Raw genomic sequence first — 23349 nt, 5'->3', positions numbered from 1 at the left:
TGCTGCATATGAGGTTATGGTTATCGTTAGTAAAGAGGCTATTTCTTTTACATACTGTGTGAATATTATTGCGTTGGTGTCCTGCGAGGAACAACTCCCGCTCTGCTGGGAGCCATCGCAGTGAAGGCGCTGCATCTGGTAAGAGATAATACATATATATATATATTGCCCCAGGCTCTCCGTGGCAAAGTAGTATGCCCAGGTCAAAAAAGTAGATTTTAACCCCTTAGGTGCTCAATAGAATGAAACGGGTGGTGCCATGAGTCTTGAAAGGATAAAGTCATAAAAACCACACCACACTGCTATATAAAACGCAGCATAAGGATATAACCTGATGTCTCTCCCAGCGGCTGGCTCAGAATGAGCTCCAAATACGCCGAGATAGAAAGACTCACGGTTTGTAGGTGGTGTGGTGTGCTTGATCTTGATTATGATCCTCCGTGCCTCGATATCTTCAGCTGCCACGCTAGGCCAGATGTAATGGCCTTGGCTCCCGTGTGGAGCGTGGATGGTTCCGCCGGGCCGAAACGCGTCAGAGGACCTGACAGCACGCTGTTTGAATAAAGTCTACTTTTAAATCTACCATCAGCCTCTCCTCATCCATTGCTGTGCTGCCGTTTGCCTGTCCTGTTTGCGGGAAGATTCTCCTCTCCGTGGCAGAGGCTCAGGCCCTGCGAGCCAACAGGTTACACACAGCATTAGTAGTTATCCTGTATTCTAGGGGAAACAGGGCTACATATGTATTCCCTTTGTAACAAGTCATACCCAACGCTCAGTGTATGGTTTATTTAACGTAACGTTATTTTCCTACGTTAATCTGAACAGAGGTTAGTGAATATCATGATAACAGCTGATTAGCATATCTTTTGCATGTCGTTTTTAGTAATGGACTTTAACATTAATGCCATGCTTTTAACGTAACGTTAACCTAAATGACATGACATTACTGACTGGGCCTAAACGTCTTATTTTCTGATATTAAGCCATGACATAAAAGCTTCTCTTGGATTACATCACGAAAATTGCTTGGATCATTGCTTGATTTGCATTTGTTTCCTTCAGACCACTCTGTAAACACAATGAAGCATAAACTTCAGCATATAATAATCCCACTTGAAGGAACACTTTTGTCTCCACATTAATTACATTTTCTGGGTGTAATTGTACCATTCATGTGTCGTCATATGCTGGAAAGGTATAATTAACGCCAGTTTCTATTCTTCCACCTGTTAGGGTTTGCTAATGTGTGTATATTAAAGTGGGTGTAAAACACCAACCTTTAATAGCATGTTTCTAAATTCCCTTTCATGTCTGGCATAATACAGTATCATCAGCGTGTGTTTGGCAATTTGTAGATGATAATCTTAGCAAACAAACATCATGTATTTCCATCACATTGAAGTCGCCCTGCAGCCTTTGTTGCGGGTTCTTTCAAATGACAAGCACTTCACTTACTGTTTGGCTTTGTCTAATTCTGTGCAGAAGTCCTTGTTAAATTTTATTTCTGTTAATTTAAATCTCTTTAATACGCGTTTTAGTTTATTGCTGGCTTAACAGAAATGGCAAAAGGAGTCAGGCATAGTAAAAAAAAATCCCCCTTTACAAAAAACATAGGAAATTAAATCAATGTATTAATCGCTGGTGGTCCTGTAAAACATAGTGTTGCATTGCTTTTTCTCTTCCCCCCCCCCACAAAGTTTCTGAATAATTATTATCTTTACTCTAATACAGTGTTTCCCAAATGGGGCTTTGTGGAACCCTGGGGTTCCACGGAGCAGTCCCAGGGGTTCCACCATGGCTCTCCTCCACCCCCCTCTCCCCCATAGCAGCTGTGGACAGGGTGAGCAGCCACGAAGAGACAGACTGTTTGCTCCACTGAGGCTCGTGCGGGAAGCTCCGGCTCTGCACGCTGCTCGTTCGGGGAAGATGCCGCTAGCGCAGCTGGCTGACCCGTGGCAAAAGCTGCCGGTGAAGAAAGTGGAGCGCGAGGTGCATGAGAAGGGAGCGCGAGGAGGGAGGGTGAGGAGGGTGGCAGTTACAGCTCGCGCCGGAGCAGGAGAGCAGTGACAGAAGAGGAGGGCGCACGGGATATCTACTTATAAGGAAAGTGTATGACAATATAGAAAGGTGTGAGTGAGCAGGGGAGGTGTATAGGAAGGAGTGAGGGGAAGTGTATGGGAGAACATAGGAAGGAGTGAGGGGAAGTGTATGGGAGAACATAGGAAGGAGTGAGGTGTGTCTATATATGTGTATGTATATAAATATATTATATATGTATGTGTAACCCATGGACCCCCACCCAACCGCAGATCGGGCCCCCTAAGGTGTTCTGTGGTCTGGCTACATGTCTTATTGTGGTGCATACCTGCTGGCTACAGGAGGGCCTGAGTCTCCCGCGATGACATGGGGGAACAACAGGACAGGTTTCTGGGGTGGATGCCTTCGTTCTTCTTCAATGGTGCAGCGCCTCCATCTGTAGTAAGCCCCAGGAATACGGGGTGGAATCCCTACCACAGAAATCCCCCTCCCAGGGATGAGAGATTCCAGTCTCACACAATAGATCCTTTTAACAGCAGACTCTTTATTCAGTCCAGCAGCAGCAGCAGCAGCAGCAGTAGTCAGGAACAATTAATATACACGGCCTACTAGCTGTTCTCCCTTAGGATGGTCCCTGCCTCCAATCTTGACTCAGCGCTGTCCAGAGTGGGGCTAGCTCTTCCCTCACCCCCTAAGCAGGGCGAGAGGTATTTGGCCCACCTCACTATCTCCTATCAGCTCCACTCATCAGGAACCTAACTCACTCTCTACACTACACTGTCCAGACAGACAGCTCACACACAACTGTCTCAACTAAATAGGAAGTGACACTGCTCTTTGTAACTTCCAATAGGCACTGCTCCTGTGCCTCTTGATTGGACACAGGGTCAAGTGACCTACCTTCACTTACTCAGCACAGTGTCAGAAGTGGGGAAAACCCATGATAACTCCTGGCAACCTGCCCTTAGCAGGGATTACACACAGGAGGAGGATAGATATATAGCCCCTAATCTTACCAGGGCTACACTCTCCCTCAGGTGGAATCCAATGGTCCCCACTTGGACCTAATTTGCTGGACCATCCTGCAGGAGAACAATCTGTGAACATACAAACATAATTAATATTGTGTACACAGGACTGTAACACCCATAACGGTGACATAACATAGCGGGAAACTCCCAACATGGAGAACCCTTAACTCAATAATAATGACGGGGATCAGGCTTCTTCACTTCCCGCCCATTGTGATCCACGATCTTAATAAAGAAAGGCTGAAAAGGCCCATTCTTCGGTCTGTACAGTATGTTGTCCATAAATATGTTCCTGCCTGTATTCCAAGCCTTCATTACAGAACATATTTTGTCTTCCCTCAAGTAAGCTGTGCTACCAAATTTAATTCTTAGGTGTTCTACAACTGCATCTCAGAGCCAGGTGTCTCTCTGGTCCTCGATCTCCTGCATGATCGGTTCCGGTATGTACGGGAACTCATAACCATGAGAATGCCAGTATCTCGCCACTATGGCTCTATCTGCTCGACTTAACTTAGTAAGTTTCCGGTTCCCAGCCTTTCCTGGCAGTACCCAGTACTTTGGCTCCTCAGGCGCGATATCATCATATAGAATAGATGGGTGTGATCACGTTTTGCATAATATCTCTCCACCTGCTATCTAACTCATCGGCAACCTCCTGTGGAGAATAGGTGCCTACGTCCCACCAGTGATCTACAGTGTCTTTCTTTATTAATACAAATCTGGTGCGGTCTATCCCCTCATTATACCCTGTGAATAACAGTGCCCACCATTTATCTCGGTGCTCATATGAGGATGACACACTCATACCTTCCTCGGACTCAGCTCTCGAGGACACACAAGATGTCTCTGCCTCAGTAGAGTGCGAGCCTTTACGCCTCCCTCTAATGACATTCTTGTAAACCGTGGGATTCATCTTTGGTGCCTTGGGACTTACGGGACCTGCTTTTGCAGTAGACTGGGACACTCGGGCCCTACCTCTAGGTACAGGATTAAACACAGTTTGGTTAGGTACATGTACAACACTTGACATTGGTATCTCCCCATCAGAACCCTCATCACTTGCCACCCAATCCTGCCAATCAGTTGAAAACTTGGGCGTCTTATTCGGCTTACTCCCACTAGGACCCGGTGGTATGACACGTGACGAGGCAGGGACAGTGGCCGGGACAATGGCGCTAGGGGCGGTGACCAGATGATCGCCATAGTCCATTACAGTGTCTTTGAGTCGGGCGATGCCACGACATGTAGGTACTTTCTTACTGTCTCTTGCGGCAGCGCTTCTGGCTCCCCGCTTGGCCACTTGGGCCTTAAATTCCTCGAACTCGGCTTCCAGCCCAACTCTCTTTATCGAAGCAATCAAAGCTCCCGGGCCTCGGCGCCAGTCCGACTCGGAAGTGACATCATCGTTGGTCGTCGCGGAATCTCCATCCGCTTCTTGGTCCTGCACTGGAAGTGCGCCAAGGACCGGAAGGGGCGGCGGTGGACCATCAGGGTCGCGGACGGGCAGGTAGGCCTCAAGCCTCTCTCTCTCCACAGGTTCCTCCTTCACCTGGCGGGAATAAGGGGGTGGTGGTGTCCTCTTACCACTCCGCTGTCTTGCGATGCTCTTTGGTTCCTCTGGAGCCGTCTCGGGTCCCATCTCCACCGCACTGGGAGTCACCACGGTCGTGGGACTTCTACGCGGTTCAGGCTGCACCAGCGCTCGCGGTTGGGGGGTCTCCGGACTCGTCTGCTCCATCTCGGGGGTAAGTGGACTCTATTCTTTACAGCTGGGGTGGTCCGCCGGCCGGTGCATCCCACCGATGACAGGCTGTCTCTCATCATTTGACGAGTACTGCAACGGCACCTCTGCTGGGGAGTCACCTCGGGTCCTTGCGGCACCGCCAGTGGATATGGGTACGAAACGGGCCCGCTCCGGTACCTCCACTGCGGTCGCGCTCTCCTCCGTCGGAGCACATCTTAGTAGCTGGGCCTGGGTCCCTACCGCAGGGTTGACATATGGGACTAGGGCAGCCTTCGCATCCGCCTCCTCCACTTCGATCAGCATTGCTGGAGAGGCCTCTCGCGGAGTCACGATAGCCGCATAGGGCTCGATAGGCCAGAGGTAGAAAATGCCACACTGTTGGCACAGTGCTGTCGTACTTGGGGCCGGTCCCGGTAACCTGCATTGGACGCACAGGCACTTCAGATACTCGCGGCCATCAACCTCCACAACCAGGAAGCCTCCTGGAAACTGATGTGTTCATACTTAGGTCAGCCATCTTTTGCGCAGGGGTTGATTCGCTCAGCTTACTGGTTTGACAATCAGCTCCTTCTCCTTCACCAGTCAAGCAGAAGTGAAGTTCCTCAGCCTCACTTCCGGTGACTCCTTCCGCTGGGGAGGACTGTTGGGATAGGTTGTCAGTGTGTCCACTCCCACTGGTGGAAGCTAGAGGCGGGGCACTCTCTCTCTTTGGGTGACGTGGCTTCGTCCTTTGTCCAGTCACTGCACAGGTGGGTGCGGCTATAGAGTTCGCGCCGTTCCCTTCTTTTAGCTGGGGTTCTGGTTTTGGCGCCAAACCCTTGCACATCTCTCGCCACATTTCTCGTGCAGCCTGCTTGCACGCAGCACGTGCGCGATCTAGGCTTGGCGGGAGTTGCCATTTTGGATCAGCTGCAACCCGCGTTGCAGTGAATGGCACCGCAGTCGCCATTTTAACCTACTCCATGCCCCGCAGAGCCAATGTATCTCTTGCCGCCATCTTTAGTGAGCCCTCTAAGCCCACGATAGCGCTACTCTCAGTGCCTATAGTGCAACTCGTGCCTAGGTACTTACTACTCTCAATGGTGCTCTAACCAATGAATATAACGCATGACATACCCCAGGCTAGGCAGAACTCTCTCCTTGTACACCGCACTCGCTGACGGTTCATTACAAGCACTCTGTGGTGTGTTTTCTGGATACTGGCTAGTGTACTTGGCATTCCTAAGTACTTGGCGTCAACCTACTTTTGTCCACTCATAGTGCAGACCCTATGCTGAAGTCCCTGACCTCTGTTAACAGGCTACCCCCACAGGAATCCTACACTATCTGCCTCAAGGCGACTAGAACAGCTATAGCCAAGTGTACCCAAATTTACATCACCCTTGTAGGGCACCTAGGGTGTACTGTGCGAGAGGACTGTCTCTCCTGACTACCCCTAGTCTCCAAAAATGCCCATCCTTCTGCAGCACTTGCTTTGAAAGTGTACATATTACTTTCAGCTCTGCTTCGCTGAAAACCTGTCCTGATTATCTCAGCAGCGCCTCCAACTGTAACCCATGGACCCCCACCCAATTGCAGATCGGGCCCCCTAAGGTGTTCTGTGGTCTTGTTACATTTCTTAGTGTGGTGCATACCTGCTGGCAACAGGAGGGCCTGAGTCTCCCACGATGAAATGGGGGAACAACAGGACAGGTTTCTGGGATGGATGCCTTTGTTCTTCTTCAATGGTGCAGCACCTCCATCTGTAGTAAGCCCCAGAAATACGGGGTGGAATCCCTACCACAGAAATCCCCTCCCAGGGATATATAAAAATAAATAAAAATTACCCAACCCCCCCCAATACATATAAAAATTACCCCAACACCCCCCAATACATATAAAAATTACCCCAACACCTCCCAATACATATAAAAATTACCCCAACACCCCCAATACATATAAAAATTATCCCAACCCCCCCCCCCCCCCCCCAATACATATAAAAATTACCCCAACCCCCCCAATACATATAAAAATTACCCTAACCCCCCCCAATACATATAAAAATTACCCCAACCCCCCCAATACATATAAAAATTACCCCAACCCCCCGAATACATATAAAAATTACCCCAACCCCCACCAATACATATAAAAATTACCCCAACCCCCCAATACATATACAAATTACCCCAACCCCCCCAATACATATACAAATTACCCCAACCCCCCAATACATATACAAATTACCACAACCCCCAATACATATACAAATTACCCCAACCCGCCCAATATAAAAATTACCCCAACCCCACCAATACATATAAAAATTTCCCCAACCCCACCAATACAAAAAAAATTACCCCAACCCCCTCAATACATATAAAAAATACCCCAATACTCCCAATACATATATATAAAAATCAGACTTACCTGCAAGGGCGGGGGTCACGGCGTGCTGGTGCCTGCGGGTGGTGGCGGCGGTGCTGGGGGGGAGGTCGATGCTGCGTGGGCCGATGCTGCGGGGGTGGGCTGTACAGAGGGGTGGACCGCGGCTGCAGGGTGTGTCTGGCGGCTGCGGGGGGGGGGTGTCGGGGCGGTAAGGCCCTGTCCTGTGGGGGGGGGGGGGCGGTGCAGCAGGGGGCCCGGCGGCTGGTCACAGCAGTTGCCGCCGGCCCCGCTGCAGGTGGGGGGGGGGAATTGGCAGGACGGCCTGGTGGCAGTGGGGGGGGGTGGCAGTTTTGGCCCGATGCTGCCCGCCGCAGCAGAGGAGGGGGGGTACCGTGACGGCCCGGTGGCTGCGGGAGGGGAGGTGGCAGTGCTGCGAGGGGCCTGGAGCCTTGCCACAGGAATTGCCGCCGGCCCCGCTGCACCTGTCTCACAATGCTGCTCCCGCGCGCCGGGCCTCCCCCTCATGCCGGCGCACCGGAAGCTTAACCTACTTCCGGCGCTGCTAACAGTGAGCCCTGCACCGGGGGCAGCAGGGTTTTTTTTTTTAACTATCTGGCGCCCGGGACGCCAATTCCCTTTCTCCCCCCCTCTTGGCGGCCCTGGTTCCCTGCAGTACCACAAGCTAGTGATATCTCAGGGCCTGTACTGGGGCCTAGGGGAATGTCTCCGCTGCCCGTTTCCCTTTCCTGTCAGCCATCAACTCAGCACCCTATTGGCTATCCCAGGACAGATAACTACGCAGAGGCTCACGGGATATGTAGTCCCCACCTAGAGCCTCCCTCCTATTGGCCAGCCTTCACGCGCTTTACACTGCGCATGCGCGAACTGTCTGCTGGGGCCATCGCAACTCTCGCGCTACTGCGCATGCGCAAACCGCGCACAACATGGCGGCACCCTGAGTCAGCTACCCCCGGGAGCCCCCAGCGACGTGGCCGCCCCCGCAGCTCCCAGACATCAGCTGAGGTAAGGGGGGAAACCGGAGCACCTGGCTACATATTGTGGCAGGACGGCCTCACGGCGGGGTCAGTAAGACGCTAGACACGATGGGAAACTTTCAACTGTAGTGGTTTATTAGCCACAACCAAAATAAAGTACGGGTGCACTGTCCCTTTAAGAAACTACTTGCTAGAAATTAAAGCCTATTCCCGTTAGGGAAACTAACTCACTTCTTGAGCCCTTACTCACAGGGCAGCCAGCTAACCTGGTTATGCCCAAAACATATGCTACACAAAGGATAACCAATAAGTATAATAATGTCTTATCTGTGTTGCAGCTCCAGTAGCAAACAGGAACACCGGTTCCGGGGAGCAGGCTGTGTCCAGCTCGCAGTAATCTGTATCTTTATCCTGGGTTGGGGTCCCAGCTGGTCCCAGCAGCAAAGCTCCTCGCAGGACTGGGGGACCAGAGCAACAGCTATGGCTTCCTAGCCGGGAGACGTCTCTCCACCCTCCTGGGGAAAAACAAGCTCACCTTGTGAGAGCTACTTCCTGCTTTTTAAACCTGCAGTCTCTCAGGCATCCTGCTTAATTAGACTGCAGGTATATGCAGTTCTCCAACTGTAGGTTAACTGGTTTAGTGCTGGAAAGTACTCACATCCTTCATTCCAGCTTACTGAGTCAGTGACTCTGTCACATATCCCTCCCCCCAGCTAAACATTGTCCTGTGGAGCGGCCTGTGCACCATTCCCGTGCACAAGCATCTTTGTCAAAAATGTCCGACGTCGGCCCTTCCCTCCCCCTTTCTTTTCTTGCCTTCCAATTTAGGCATTTTCTTTTTGGGGTAATTACCAGGCCATCTGGGCTCGAAGACTGGTACCTCACTATCTCCTTGTGTTGTGCCAGTTTAAGGTTGATGCTCCGCTTTTGTTGTGTCTCTTCTTGCAAAGGTTCCTGAGCATCCTGCTGTCTATTAGCTCTCTCTGCCAGGACTCTACACCACGTTGTGACCTTGACCTGCAAATCCTGAAGATGCATCGTTCTCTTGTGCTCAGAGTCTCCTTTAAACGGTTGCCAGTGACTGTTTGGCCTTCTCTTGTGAAGACAGCAACTCTGTTTTAGCGGTGATGGCTTTTGGACCTTTCTTCATCAGTGTTCCTTCAGTGTTGGGTTCCACAATATTTATCTTTAGAACTTCAACTTTGTCGGGATTCTTATTAACCCGAAGTGCACCCCATGGCACCTCTCTTTTACCATCAGCAGACTCATAGGCTTGGGCCTTTCTGTCATGACTCTTTAACTTACTCTGTTGAGAGAGTCGCTGGACAATCTGTGCGGTCTTTCGCCTCTTACGATCATGGGCACTGTAGTATGATTGGATTCTTACTGTGCTACTGCATCGCCACTTGGCCTTCTCCTTCCGTGCCTTGTGGAAATTAGACTGTAGTACTGCAACGGTATCACGGTCATGCTTCCTGTTGCGTCTCCCTTGCTTTATCTCTACCGCCACCTTTTCCTTGGACTGCTTCAGTGACACAAACGTCTGTCTTGGGGTTGTAAATTTTTCCCCCAGCTTCAACTGAGAAACCTCCTGCTGGGCAGCAGTAGAGTCCAAAGTAGCGTCCCGCTTAGTCTTCAGAGCCTCGAGCTCCTTGCCTAGGTCACACTTTTGTTTCTCTGCCATCTTGCGGCCAGCATGCTCAGATTCCAGGTCCTTCCTCAGGTCTTGAAGCTGTCTTTCTGCCTTTCTTCTTTCACACAGTGCAGCTGCTAGTTCAGCTTCTTTAGAGTTGTGTCGCGATTCCACATCTCCTAGCAGAGTCAGAGCAAGGCTTAAATCTGTCTCTGTTTCTTTATTCTGGACATGCAGCTGCTGGTGCTCCTCCTGGACCTTGTCCAGCTCCAGCTGTAGCCGGGCCCCCTCATTGGCCACCTGGACCAGCTGCTTGTGGATATCGGCCATCTCTGTTTCATGGTGCAATATCAGGCAGGCCACCTGACGGACGGACACCTCCTCCCTCTTGGCGTGCTGTATCTCGTGCTCAGCCATCTGCATCTGCAACTCTTCCCGGTGCTTGCTCTGGGTTCGCATCAGCGCCTCCTTCATCTTTTGGAGCTCTGCAGTTTTTGTCGCTAGGTTCGCTGCTGCTTCTGTTTTCCATGCGTCTTTCTCCTTTATATACTGACTCATTGGGATGGCGCTGTCCCTCTGCTTCTCCAGCTCTTGCTTCAGTCTTTGGACCTTCTCATGTTCCCTCTCACACAGAGTCACCTGGCTTCTAAGCTCCGCCTCCAGCGATGCCCTTGTGGCGCTCAATGTGATCTTCAGCTGCTCCAGGGCGAGGCATTCTTTTTCCCGCATTTTCTCTGCATTCTGCAGTGCAGCCTGTACTTCTAATTTTTCTTGCATCAATTGCGTCTTCACTTTCTGTGCTTGATGAAGCTTCTCAGTCCCATCACTGACCTGACCAGTCAGGTTTAAAACCTCTTCCTTCAGGTTTATATTCTCCATTTTCAGAGTCTCTATATCCCTTAGGACCATCTCATTGGCTTTCTTCAAAGTACCCAGCTCCGTAGTTAGACAGTGGCCCTCCTGGCGTGAGAGCTCCAGCTCTATTTTGAGCGTGCAAGCTTCTTGGTGAGAAACGTCTAAGGGCCTCATGCAGTAAGCGTCGATTATGTGAAATCGGCAATCTTACCGATTAGTCATGTTAATGGCGATTTTTCCTCTCCGTATGCAATAAGTGCCGAATACATTCAAAATCAACACGAAAACAAATCCGCCCACTCTCACGATGATTAGCCGATCACACACAGGTGTATCGGCGTGCGTGGCGGGGTGCTGTTAGGTTGCCCAATCACAAATCTTGTTGAATCAGGCGAAACAAGCATGTATTGGATAGCGCGCCATATTTAAAGGCAACGTGTACTGCTAATCATTCTCTGTGTTGTTGGGAGTGAGAGAGAGAGAGACGCACAGAGCTGGCTGATTGAAGATTTGCATATTGACTGAGAGACTTGTTGTGTATTGGGTGAGCTTTGTCCATTGTTGTTTTGTTTACATCTTTGTCTTGTTTTATATGTGGAAGTGTTTCGTGTGATTGGCTGTACATTTCTTGTCTGTTTTTTGTGAGTGCTGGAAGTATGCCCGCAAAGCGTGGGAAGAGTGATGCTGGTGGGAGTGGGAGTGCTACTCGTGCGAGTACGCGTCGGAGTGAACGTACTGTTCAGGGGAGTGATGTTGCTGGTGCACCAAGTGGTGTTGCTGGGAGTGTGAGTGGTGTTGCTGGGAGTGTGAGTGCTGTTGCTGGGAGTGGGAGTGCTGTTGCTGGGAGTGGGAGTGCTGTTGCTGGGAGTGGGAGTGCTGTTGCTGGGAGTGGGAGTGCTGTTGCTGGGAGTGGGAGTGCTGGTGCTGGGATTGCTGGTGCTAGGAGTGGGAGTGCTGGTGCTGGGAGTGGGAGTGCTGGTGCTAGGAGTGGGAGTGCTGGTGCTAGGAGTGGGAGTGCTGGTGCTGTGAGTGCTGCTGGTGGCGCAGTTGCTGATGGGGTGGATGGTGGTGGCGTGCTTGCTGGTGGGCAGCTTTTGGAGGCTCTTCCATTGGAAGAAGGAGAGTCCAGTCAGCACCAGCCAAGCTCTGACCCTAAACCTGCTCGGAAGAAACGTGTGGAGAAGCCACGTAATCCTCGCTTCAATGACCAGGAAAATACAGCTCTTGTCACTGGCATTCTGGAGCACTATGACAGTATATATGGACATTTACTAGGTAAGTGTACCTTTACATTTATTATTCAAATACATGTGATCCTAGGTCATCTGAGTTTTGTTCATATGCAAATATGGGTTCAGAATATCTTTCTATGTTAATTAGTCTGGAAACACAGCTTTTTATCATGCCTTACAAGGACAACTAAACACAGGCGGTCAATTTGCCATAACTGCATACAATATGAATGCAACCTTGCTTACATGTATAGGTTTAGTAGTGAATGCTCATGTGCTTCACATATTACACATAAAACAGCATGTTTGCTATCTCTTGGAACAGCTAGCAGTGTAGGAAACTTGTGCTTCTATTATTATTAATTTACCTCATATATTTTATATGTTTTTCAAGGGCGGACAAGTTCATCAAGCAGAAAAGAAATGTGGGACACAATAGTCATTGGTGTCAATGCGTGTGGGAATCATGTGAGGGACAAGCGGAATTGTCACAAGAGATTTGATGATATTAGGTCAAAATTGAAAAAGAAAATACAACAGCAACGCGTGCATGCTACTGGCACTGGAGGTGGGCCGACACCACAACGTCTCATATTAACTCCATTGGAGGAGCTGCTTCGGGCAAAATTACTTCCCGTCGTCGTGGAAGGCTTACCTGGTGACCGGGATATTGGAATTTATCCCTCACAATTTCCACCAGGTGAGAAATATTACTGTACTAGGCGTGTCGTTGCTTACAGTTATTTTGCATATTTACACTGCTTTTTATACTGTCTTCACAATATAAGCATACCTGCATCTATATATGTATATGTCTGATTCTGTATATATATATATATCAAAATAGACATATATGTTGTAGTCCTACTAAAAGCAGTAACTAATATAGCACGTGCCATTGCGTGCTCATTTACATGTGAATTCCCAAAATGCATTGCTGCAGTGGAAGCAATTGATGGTGGGCGAAGATGGGGAACAACAGGGTAGTACACATGTGTAACACATGCTAATGAGAAATTATTACTAGCTACAGGTACAGAACATAAATATGTATAATATTATTGTGTATTTTATTTATTTTACTCCGACAAACATGACATTACTGCCTATTGTAAGCATGCATCAAATATATTGCATGCAACGGCCTACAAACATCACTTGCACTAACACATCTATAGTTGTTTATGAAAAGGTCCATTTTTGCTTTAAGTCATATACAGACAGCATAATGAGGCACACGTATCATATGTTATGTCATTGTTTTCATAACTTAAAAACTGCACACGACTATTTGGCTCATCTACCATTGTGTTAAAGCAGCTGCAATTAATATCTCATCACAGCATACACTTCAACAGAGGGGGTGGGGTTCAGCACACACACTAATTACAGGCTCATTTTAGGGTCAACTTAGTTCACACCATTTTCACCTGTTTCAAGTAATTGAAAGGTGTGGCTGATTAGGCTTTTTGGGGAAGGGAATACCGTTCTTACAACCTGACTAGCACAACTGAAGTTAATCACACTCATTTGAAAGCTTAACTTTAGCTACTAAATGCCCCAATAACTCATTACTTATCAAAGCGTACGTCACACATTAGTTCACTCATATCTATAGTTGAACTACTATCAACGACACATTATCACACACTGCATGTGTTGTCTTGTTGAGTCACAGCCACATTCAGGTGTGCCACATCTTATATTAATGTACCACACATATCCTCTACCAAAAACAACACTTTTTGCAATATGACCACCTTCATGATAACCATTGTGAATGGTCATCTCATGATAGTTATGTACATTATGATACTGATATCACTACACAACATATGATTTTTATGTACAAATTTAATCTATTTATCCTCACGCATTACTGCAGAACCATAGTATGTTGTATGTTAGGGAACTCAAAACTTCTAAGTACACAGGCATGTACATTGTTATTACAACTATTTATGTTCACTTTCACACACACATTTTGGGTAAAGGAACTGATGCTGTTAGGTACTCATAAATACAGAACATACAATAACTGTTTGTTCAATATTTACACATGTAAATGTAAAACTTATGTTATTGTTAAATATAGTTGCCCCTGGAGGACATGTGTCACCTGAGACGGAACAAGTGTCTTCACCTGGGTCAGCCAGCTCAACACACCTAGAAGGTGAGTGTATCAGTTGGTGGCCATATAATATGTGCTCTTCTATATGTTATGTTGTCATGTTCATTATTTGTTTTGCACATGTTCTTTAAATAGGATTACTTAGTGTATGTGAAAATGAAGTGTAAGGCAACATGTATTGTGTTAGTGATGTTAACTATCATGTAGGAGTTGTGAGTTTACAGCAAGTTTTCATTCACTCATATTTCATACTGAGTCCAAACATTATTCTTAAGTCAAGGTAGTTTTTAATGTGAGGTTATAAAACGTATGGAAACATGTTAGTTGTTACTTATGACACAGTAGAATTACATAGTAACACAGCAGAGATTAACATGCCATTTAATAATGTGTACATTTATTTGTAGAACATGATGAAGAGGATTATGATGATGATGATGATGATGATGCCGCCATAGACACACAAATACAAGCAAGTGACCATGAAGAGGTTCCAATTGAAACTGTTTTACCGCCAAATCGTCCAGCAAATACCACATACGATGCAATTGTAGCTTCTGAGGGGAAAATTGTGGAAGCAGAAAATCGTCGCCATTCTGACCTGATGACAGTGCTGGAAAGGATGATTGCACTGCAGGAAGAAACAGTTTCACAATTGGCACATCTCCACAGAGTCTTCATTAAAGTGCCTAAACAGTTGCAAAAAATCAACATCTCATTCGAAGCATTAGTTGTTCAGCAAACACAAGCTAATTACTTGAGAATGACTAATGTACCACAATTCAACTTGAACACCTCACAGGCAGGATCTGTTCATGCTGGTCAGTTTTCACCACATGCTTCTGATCTTCATTCACCAGGTCCGAATGTTACCGGTCAAGTAGCAGACATTGCTGTGCAGGTTCCTGACGACATCCTACCGCTGCCATCTGTACAAAATCAGCAGCTGACACCTACAAAGGAGGCGACAAAAACAAAACACAAGCAGTTACTACTGACCAGTTTTTGGTCAAAAACAAAAAAAGACACACATGAAACAGACCAACCATCACTTGTGCAGTGTCTACCAACTTGCTCACATGTGTCAGTGGGCACAAGCCCTGTCGGTGAGTCACTGGCCACAAGCCCTGTCGGTGAACAGTCACTACCCACAAGCCCTGTAAGTGAGTCACTGCCCAAAAGCCCTGTAGGTGAATCACTGCCCAAAAGCCCTGTAGGTGAATCACTGCCCAAAAGCCCTGTAGGTGAATCACTGCCCAAAAGCCCTGTAGGTGAGTCACTGGCCACAAGCCCTGCCCGTGAAGTGCCAGAGGCCACTCAAAGTGGCTCTGTTGTGGCTAAAGTTGTTGGCAAACGAAAAAGGAAAATTCAAGAGACAACAAGCAGGCCTGTTACTCGCTCTCAAAAGGAACAAAAATAAATAAATTTTATAATTCACAAAATATGTCTTTGGCCTTGTTTTGTTGACTTCAGATTATCTAATTAATATTGTATGTATGCTGAAGACTGTGTTGTTTCCAAACTTTCAAGTACGTTCTTGTACACGTGAAGTTTTGGAAATGTTAACACTCGTAATTAATGAATAGTGTTATAAATATTTATGTATTAATCGTCTGTTCAGTAATGGTCCACCAGGAGCCAGTTGCTAAGTTTAGAGAAGCTGCCATTGACTTTGCAGCAGAACATTGCATTTGGGTGTGTTACTTGATGTAATCATTGCATGTGCATATTATTCACATGCAATTATAAAAGCACCTATTTAACTGCAAACATCTTTCTTGTACGTGTACAGCAGGATTTTGTGTTAAATATTACTTACCTTTGCTGGCCATTGTAATGTTGTCCTTTAATCATTTATGTGTTCTTGTTTCAAGAACATCTCTGAATTTATACTAATATATATGTAGTATGTATGGATATATGCACACACACACACACACACACACACACACACACACACACACACACACACACACACACACACACACACACACACACACACACACACACACACACACACACACACACACACACACACTGTGTGTGTGTGTGTGTATGTATATATAGTACTATCTAAACTGGTATAGATGTATTTACAAAAAACATACACTTCATGCTTCCTTGTGAAAACACAGTATTTTAATAATACAGGCCTAATGTTTGAGAACTATACTAAGTGTGAGCCTCTAACATTATTGGGCGCAAACAAATGTTTATTACTTAATTCACTCATGTTTATCACCATTTAAATAGGTTTCATACAAGGCCTACTTACTTCCATCAATATGTTGTGTGTACTCCTGCAATATAAAAAAAAAAAATAAAAAAAAATTATATATATATATATATACACATACATACACACACACACACACACACACACACACACACACACACACACACACACACACACACACACACACACACACACACACACACACACACACACACACACACACACACACACACACACACACACACACACACACACTATACACTTTATATATATATATTTATGAGAGATATATATTTATATATATATATAGATACACACGTATTTAAACTCATGCAGACAGGGAGTTAACCAGACTTTCAAATACACACAGAAATGTATGTGGGAAAAAAACATTTCATTTTGCAGGTGTGTGTATTTACTGATATGGCTGTCTAAGCACTATTTTCACACAGTGCTCTTTGTTATTTGTCAAGAAAACTCAATGTTACTGAATTAAAAGTGTAGGAATGTTTTCAGAAACGAGATAAAAAAAGGATACATGTTTGTCCAACATGCGGCTATCACAAACCACAAATGTTCAAGCAATTAAAACTACACATCCAATTGGCGTTTGAAATAAGGAGTTACAGTTTATAGTTTTGTTGACCTTGAAAAGGAAACACAGCAATTTGTTAGCCATTGAGCAGTTTCATTTTGATGAGCAAAGAACAGATACCTGCACACATCTTTTGTGCTAATCTGCAATGGCTGATGAATTCGTGACAAATATGAATCCGAATTTAGGGTATAAATACATGGTATCAGAAGCTATTTTGAGAACTTGCGGACACCAAGCGAGCACACGCCAAATCTATGATTTGATTCGAGCAAAATATCCTTATTACCAAGACCGTGGGCATGCGCGCAATTTTAATTCCTCAATAAGATTCACTTTATCAACTAATGACTTTTTTGAACGTGTGCAGGATAAGCTAGAAGACAACTATGGTTTCTGGAAGATTGCCAAAGAAAAACATTTCACCGTGAAAGAGGGCACATATATTGTGGTTAAAGGCATATTTATTCCTAATGCCAATAGCAATGGATCCGCTACTACTGTTCCGTGTGAATCGATACCTGCTGCAATATCTGCACCCTCCATTCCTGAAACCCACATTGTACAACAACAAAACTACTATGATTATGTACCAAGCCTTTCAGCTGAAAATGCATTGGAATGGGTACCCGAAGAAATGAACCTACCTCCCGACCAATTGTTTGAAGAAAGCAGTGGCGATTCCTATGAGCGCTTCATGGAGGAGATGTGTGTCATACTGGATTCAGCGGGTGGGTCAAGCGTGGATGAAAAAGCCTTGCATTTCTGGAGCGACCAGTTGCAGCCAGACGAAGAGTTAATTCTAGAAGAATGGTAAATATAACAACCGTTATGAGTTGACTCTGCGTTTAAATGTTTTTTTTTTTGTAACCACCATTTTCCCTTTCAATGCGTGGATACAGCGTAACATTGCAGACTGCATAACATGTAGCGATCACAAAGAAATTGTTTCCGAATACAATATAGTAGAACCTGAAAGAGTAGTACACATTGCTGACGGAATAAATATACGTACTTTCCTATCACTTTAAACATATTAGCAACATTTTACCATAACTCTAACACATACCTGTTTTGTTATCATGCTACATCTACAACATTTAAAAGCGGGTCCACCACGTATGACGTGGGACCCTTGTCATGGGCCAAGGCGTCCTTAAAAAGGATTACGGATGTAAGTCCCGCCCCCAAGCGACGTGCGCGCCTCAAAGCCTATTGGCTGTCATGTTTTGTTATAGTAACGGTAACTGCAGTGTGTCATGTGTGCGGCTCAGTGTTTGTAGGTGTCAACTGGGCGTTAGCCGAATGTTAATTGAGTGGGAGGAGTGTTAGCGTGCGTTTCACGCTGGTTTAACATGACGTCACACGTATTGCATTTGCGCATTGTGTTATCGGCCGTCCTTTCTGTCCAAACACGTCTGTTTAAAAAGAATACAGATGTACTCGTTTAGAACGAATGTAGTTTCGTATTCATTGTATTTGAAATAAAGATTTTATGTTTAATTTTTATTTTCAAGATGTATTGAACGCACAACGTACGCTTTGTTTTGCGCATGCGCTAACAGTTAGTGCAGCCAAGCGTGAAGTGCGTGCGCACACTAAGATGTGCGCGCACATTTTTCAGTATACAGGCAACGTTCACATCATATACATAGTTATGCCTGCTACAAATTTAAAGAAACATTACATACTGATGTACACTTGTACTTCTAACATATAAGTGAGTGACGTGTGTATGTACACAATCATATAGAGCTGTGTAACGCGTTGTCACGGATACATATATAGTAAGGTGCCATATTTGACCATCATGTGTTTGCTGTATTTCAGAGATGTCGGGGAAGATACAATCGGATCAATGTATGATTTCAGAAGAGTCTACCTTTATATGAGATGATTGTGAGGAGGAGCCACCGACTACTATACTACATATGGAACTAATTTTATGTTGCTTGCAGCGCTTATTAACAAACAATTAAAAATGTGATACCCTTATGCCTATATTGCATAAGCACTTAATTAACATAATGATGTTGCAAAATAGTGCCTCATGAATTTTTATTGAGTGTTCTTTAATGACTACTATCATTTTATGGCATGGTGTGTTTTATATATAACAACCATTCCCACTCTGCTAACACATTTGTGTATTCTATTGTGTAATGGAACGTATGACTGTCGAAACTATGTAACAATAATAATAATAATAATTATAATAATTATAATATGAGCATGTTCATGTATAGCGCTGCTAGTTGTACACAGCGCTTTACAGACACATTTTTCAGGCTGAGGTCCCTGGCCCGTGGAACTTACAATTTATTTTTTGCCGCCTGAGGCACAGGGAGATAAAGTGACTTGCCCAAGGTCACAAGGAGCCGACACCGGGAATTGAACCAGACTCCCCTGCTTCAAAATCTCAGTGCCAGTGTGTGTCTTTACTCACTGAGCCACTCCTTCTCCCAATGTAAAGGACACTTACAACCAACTAGCCATTTATTGTTAAAAATCTCTTGTTACATGGGTATGTTGATAAAATGGTTTGGGACTGTAGCAAATAATGTTATTGGCCAGATGTTGTGGTCCCCTACAATGCATGATGTTCTGAATATGACATCAACATCATGTAATGAAGTACGTTTCTGTGTATATTTCATTAACCTAACTAACTATAGTTTACTGTGTTTATTAAACGTTCTAAAAATACATAGTATAGTCAATATGATGATATAAGCTACCATAATAAAGCTGGTGTTATCATTTGTCGGTGTTATACATGGATCCTACACAAATTGATACAGACACAAACTGTTGTCTTAAAAAGTGTGTCTATGCTAATGTGCACGTGATTGACGTTACAATTGTGAGAATACTTGATAATTATCATCATGATAATGATGAAGTGACGTGATTTATATTCCTTAAAATATTACCAACATTGTCATATTGGTAAATTAGAAATGCTAAATGACAGTAACATTTGCGACAAAATTGTGTTTTCTGTTAACAGTTTTACACTTGGTACATGTAGGACACATCCACACACGTGTGACTTATACATACACATGTCACTAATTTAAATTAATGTTGACTATTAATTCCTAGCATTAATAAACACCTACATTGCTAAATATAAGATGTAGTACGCATTGTTGTGATTACAGGCATTCATGCTTGGAGTGTTATGATCAGTCAATTTCATCCGTGATGAATGAGCTCCCGTAAGTAAACAAATAAGTACAGTTATCCCCTTGTCTCCAAACACCTCTATATTACATTAATGGAACTTATAAGGAAACATACATAAAATGTGATGAAATGGGAGTAATCATTTTCTAATACAATGCACATGAAAGCTCAAGAGTAGCTAAATGCATATACATGATACAGAAAGTACATATATGTTACATTTGTGTTTAAACCAATATGTTGGGTTTTTACTTCAAATAATTATAGGAAGATTGATGTAGGCACATCTTATGAGAGATGTCAGCAAATATACATACCATGATCAGTCATACTGGAGATATACCTATAATGCAAAGGAACAATATATAAATTGCAAACATTGACATGCCATCTTCAGTACCGTAAACAACACAGCAAAGTGTGTATTTGGTGTTAAATGTGCAACACCATGTATATTTCATGACATTCAAAATGTAAATCAGCCTGGTGTACACATCATATGGATGTACATGTTACACTGCACCAATAACATTGTATGTAAGCATACTAGAAGCATGAATGAGTATGGGCATAATATGTGTATTGTCTTAGCATAAGGAACAACACAATGCTAAAATATTAGTGCTTTGTTACCCCAGTTGTATTCACATACACACAACTAAAGTAAAATTGAAGAGAGATTATATAACCTGTGCAACAATAACATACCGGTGCCACATCCCTTTGTGCACACAGCAGAGAGAAGAAAGGTGTGCAACCCATATTCATCTGTGTCCTACCAGAAGGGTATATAAAAAAACATTATTGTTAAGATAACATAATGTAACTATAAAAGTAGAACTTGGAACATATATGTTTTTACTTACAAGAAAAAAATGAATTGATGAGATTCTGGCGTGTCTGGCCACCACTGGCTGTTTGTTCATTTTCAGCAGCTACATGGGTGGGATGCTCGTCTACCAAAGGCTCAGCTAGGTCTGACTGTACATTGTGCCTCAGTGCAACATTGTGCAAAATGCAACAGGCAAGGATAATATCAGACACTTTTTGAGGCTTGTATAGAAGAGCCCCACCAGTTCTGTCCAGACACCTAAATCTGGTCTTGAGTAGGCCAAATGTCCTCTCTATAACAGATCTTGTAGATATATGGGCTGCATTGTACCTGTCCTCTGCTTCAGTTTGAGGGTTTAGCACCGGAGTCAAGAGCCACGGCCTAATTCCGTATCCTGAGTCACCTATAATGAATGGAGCACACATAAGCTGACATTAGTGATCAAATTGTACAATGCCAACATTCCTAAATAAAAATGTGTTTTGTGTTAGAACATGTAAATGTGTACTCACCCAGCAGCCAACCATGTTCAAAATGTCCCTCTTCGAACGCATGGAAGACTGAAGAGTTCCTCAGGATAGAGGAATCGTGACTGGAACCAGGGAATTTGGGTACCACATGCATTATCCTCATCGTCGCATCACATACCACCTGTACATTGAGTGAATGGTAGTGCTTCCGATTGCGGTACACATGCTCACTCTGACTAGGTGCAATCAAAGCAACATGTGTGCAATCGATTGCACCTAGCACACATGGTATCCGTGCTATATTATAAAAGCCAGTCCTGACTTCCAGCCACTGTCGCCTCTGTAGGAAAATGAATATAATTCCTAGCGCGTCTATTGAGTGCATAGAGAAACTGGGTCATGGCACGCGAGAATGTAGATTGCGAGACCCCGCCCACTATGCCCACAGTTGTCTGGTATGACGCGGAAGCAAGATAATGTAATGAGCACAGCATTTTAACAAGCCCAGGGACTGCACGACCTCTGGCTGTGAAAAAATCTAAATCTCCCCTTATCTCCTGATAAAGAGATAAGATTGCTGCTGAACTCAAACGATAGCGACTTACAATCTCCTCCTCACTCATCCCATCTAACAGGGTTCTCTCCCTGTACAGACGCGGACGAGGCACAACTTGTCTCCTCTGTCTTCTCCTCTGATCTCCTGTCCCTCTACCTGTCCCTCGGCCTGTCCCTCTCCCTGTCCCTGTCGTATCCGCGTGACTGTCCCTGTCACTGTCCCTCGGTGTGTCCCTCCCTTGCCCTATATGATTCTCTTGATCATCAAGCATGTCATAGAAAAGAATGTTCCTCCGTCTCCTAAACAATCTCAACATTTTGAAATGAGTAGCTGTGAATGAGCAGGTAATGGGCGTCCTTTAAATAGGTATGTGATGATGTCAGGTGACATAGTAAAATGCAAGGTGTTACATTAACATAATAAAGTACTTCTGTGGCAAGCTGTGTGCAGTTGTTGTTATAAGTATTTGTTGTGTGTATTCTGCAGGGAATGATGATATTTGCCAATGATGTGACGTGAAGCTTTGTACAAACATTGCTTGCAAATAAATAGTTGCATGTGCAATGCATGTAAAACTTCTGAACGCAACAGTCAGTCATGTAATTAGACAAAAAGGCTGAGATTGACGTGGGAAAAGTTTTGTGTAACATGTGTAATTAGCCATGTTATTGTGACATGTTGACAACAATGAATAGTCGTGTGCATATGCATGCATTTCTGTAAGGAGGATAGTTGCTATAGAATGAGTTTACAAGGTGTCCCAATGATGAATTACTGTACATGTGTGTATAAGTTAGGTTGAAGTGCTTGTAATGCAACGGTTACAATGTAAACATGCAATGTGATTGATCGTCCAATAAGTGACGTCATGAAAATAGGGAGGACCAAACGTAGATGTAAACATGAGAATTTAGATGTACATGAACGTTTAAAGATGCGTGACACATTACAAGCATTGTGTAATGTAAAAGAACATGAATATACGGTGTATGTGTTAGATGTGTGACATGTGTAACATCATGTAAATAATTGTCGCTCAGTTCAGTAAAATGTGTGATGTGATGTGAGGTTCTCCTTTAAGAGTTGAGTATAGTATTTTCCCTTGCCACATCATCACATGATGAGTAATGTGACCCGCAAATGCTGAAAACATGTAAAAGTATAATGTTATGCAAATAATACACGTCAGCTGTGACACAATGCAGGGAATGCCCCCACACTGTAATGCAAATGACGTTTGTATTGTGAGCAATGAAACGTAAACAGTACTATACTGTTATACGTACCCGCTCCATTGACTCCATTGATGTACAGAAGATTTTTTTTTTCTAAGTGCCGTTCCGGCAGCCTTAGCGATCGTTCTCCCCTCCAAACTGCCAACTTTAGTTGGCGGGAGAAATTGGCCATAACATCTCAATTTCGTAGTGCCGATCAGCCCCGATA

Source organism: Ascaphus truei, chromosome 2 (assembly GCF_040206685.1).
Source record: "Ascaphus truei isolate aAscTru1 chromosome 2, aAscTru1.hap1, whole genome shotgun sequence".
Taxonomy (NCBI): domain Eukaryota; kingdom Metazoa; phylum Chordata; class Amphibia; order Anura; family Ascaphidae; genus Ascaphus; species Ascaphus truei.
The sequence above is the reverse complement of the archived record's forward strand: the minus strand, read 5'-3'. Positions refer to the sequence as shown.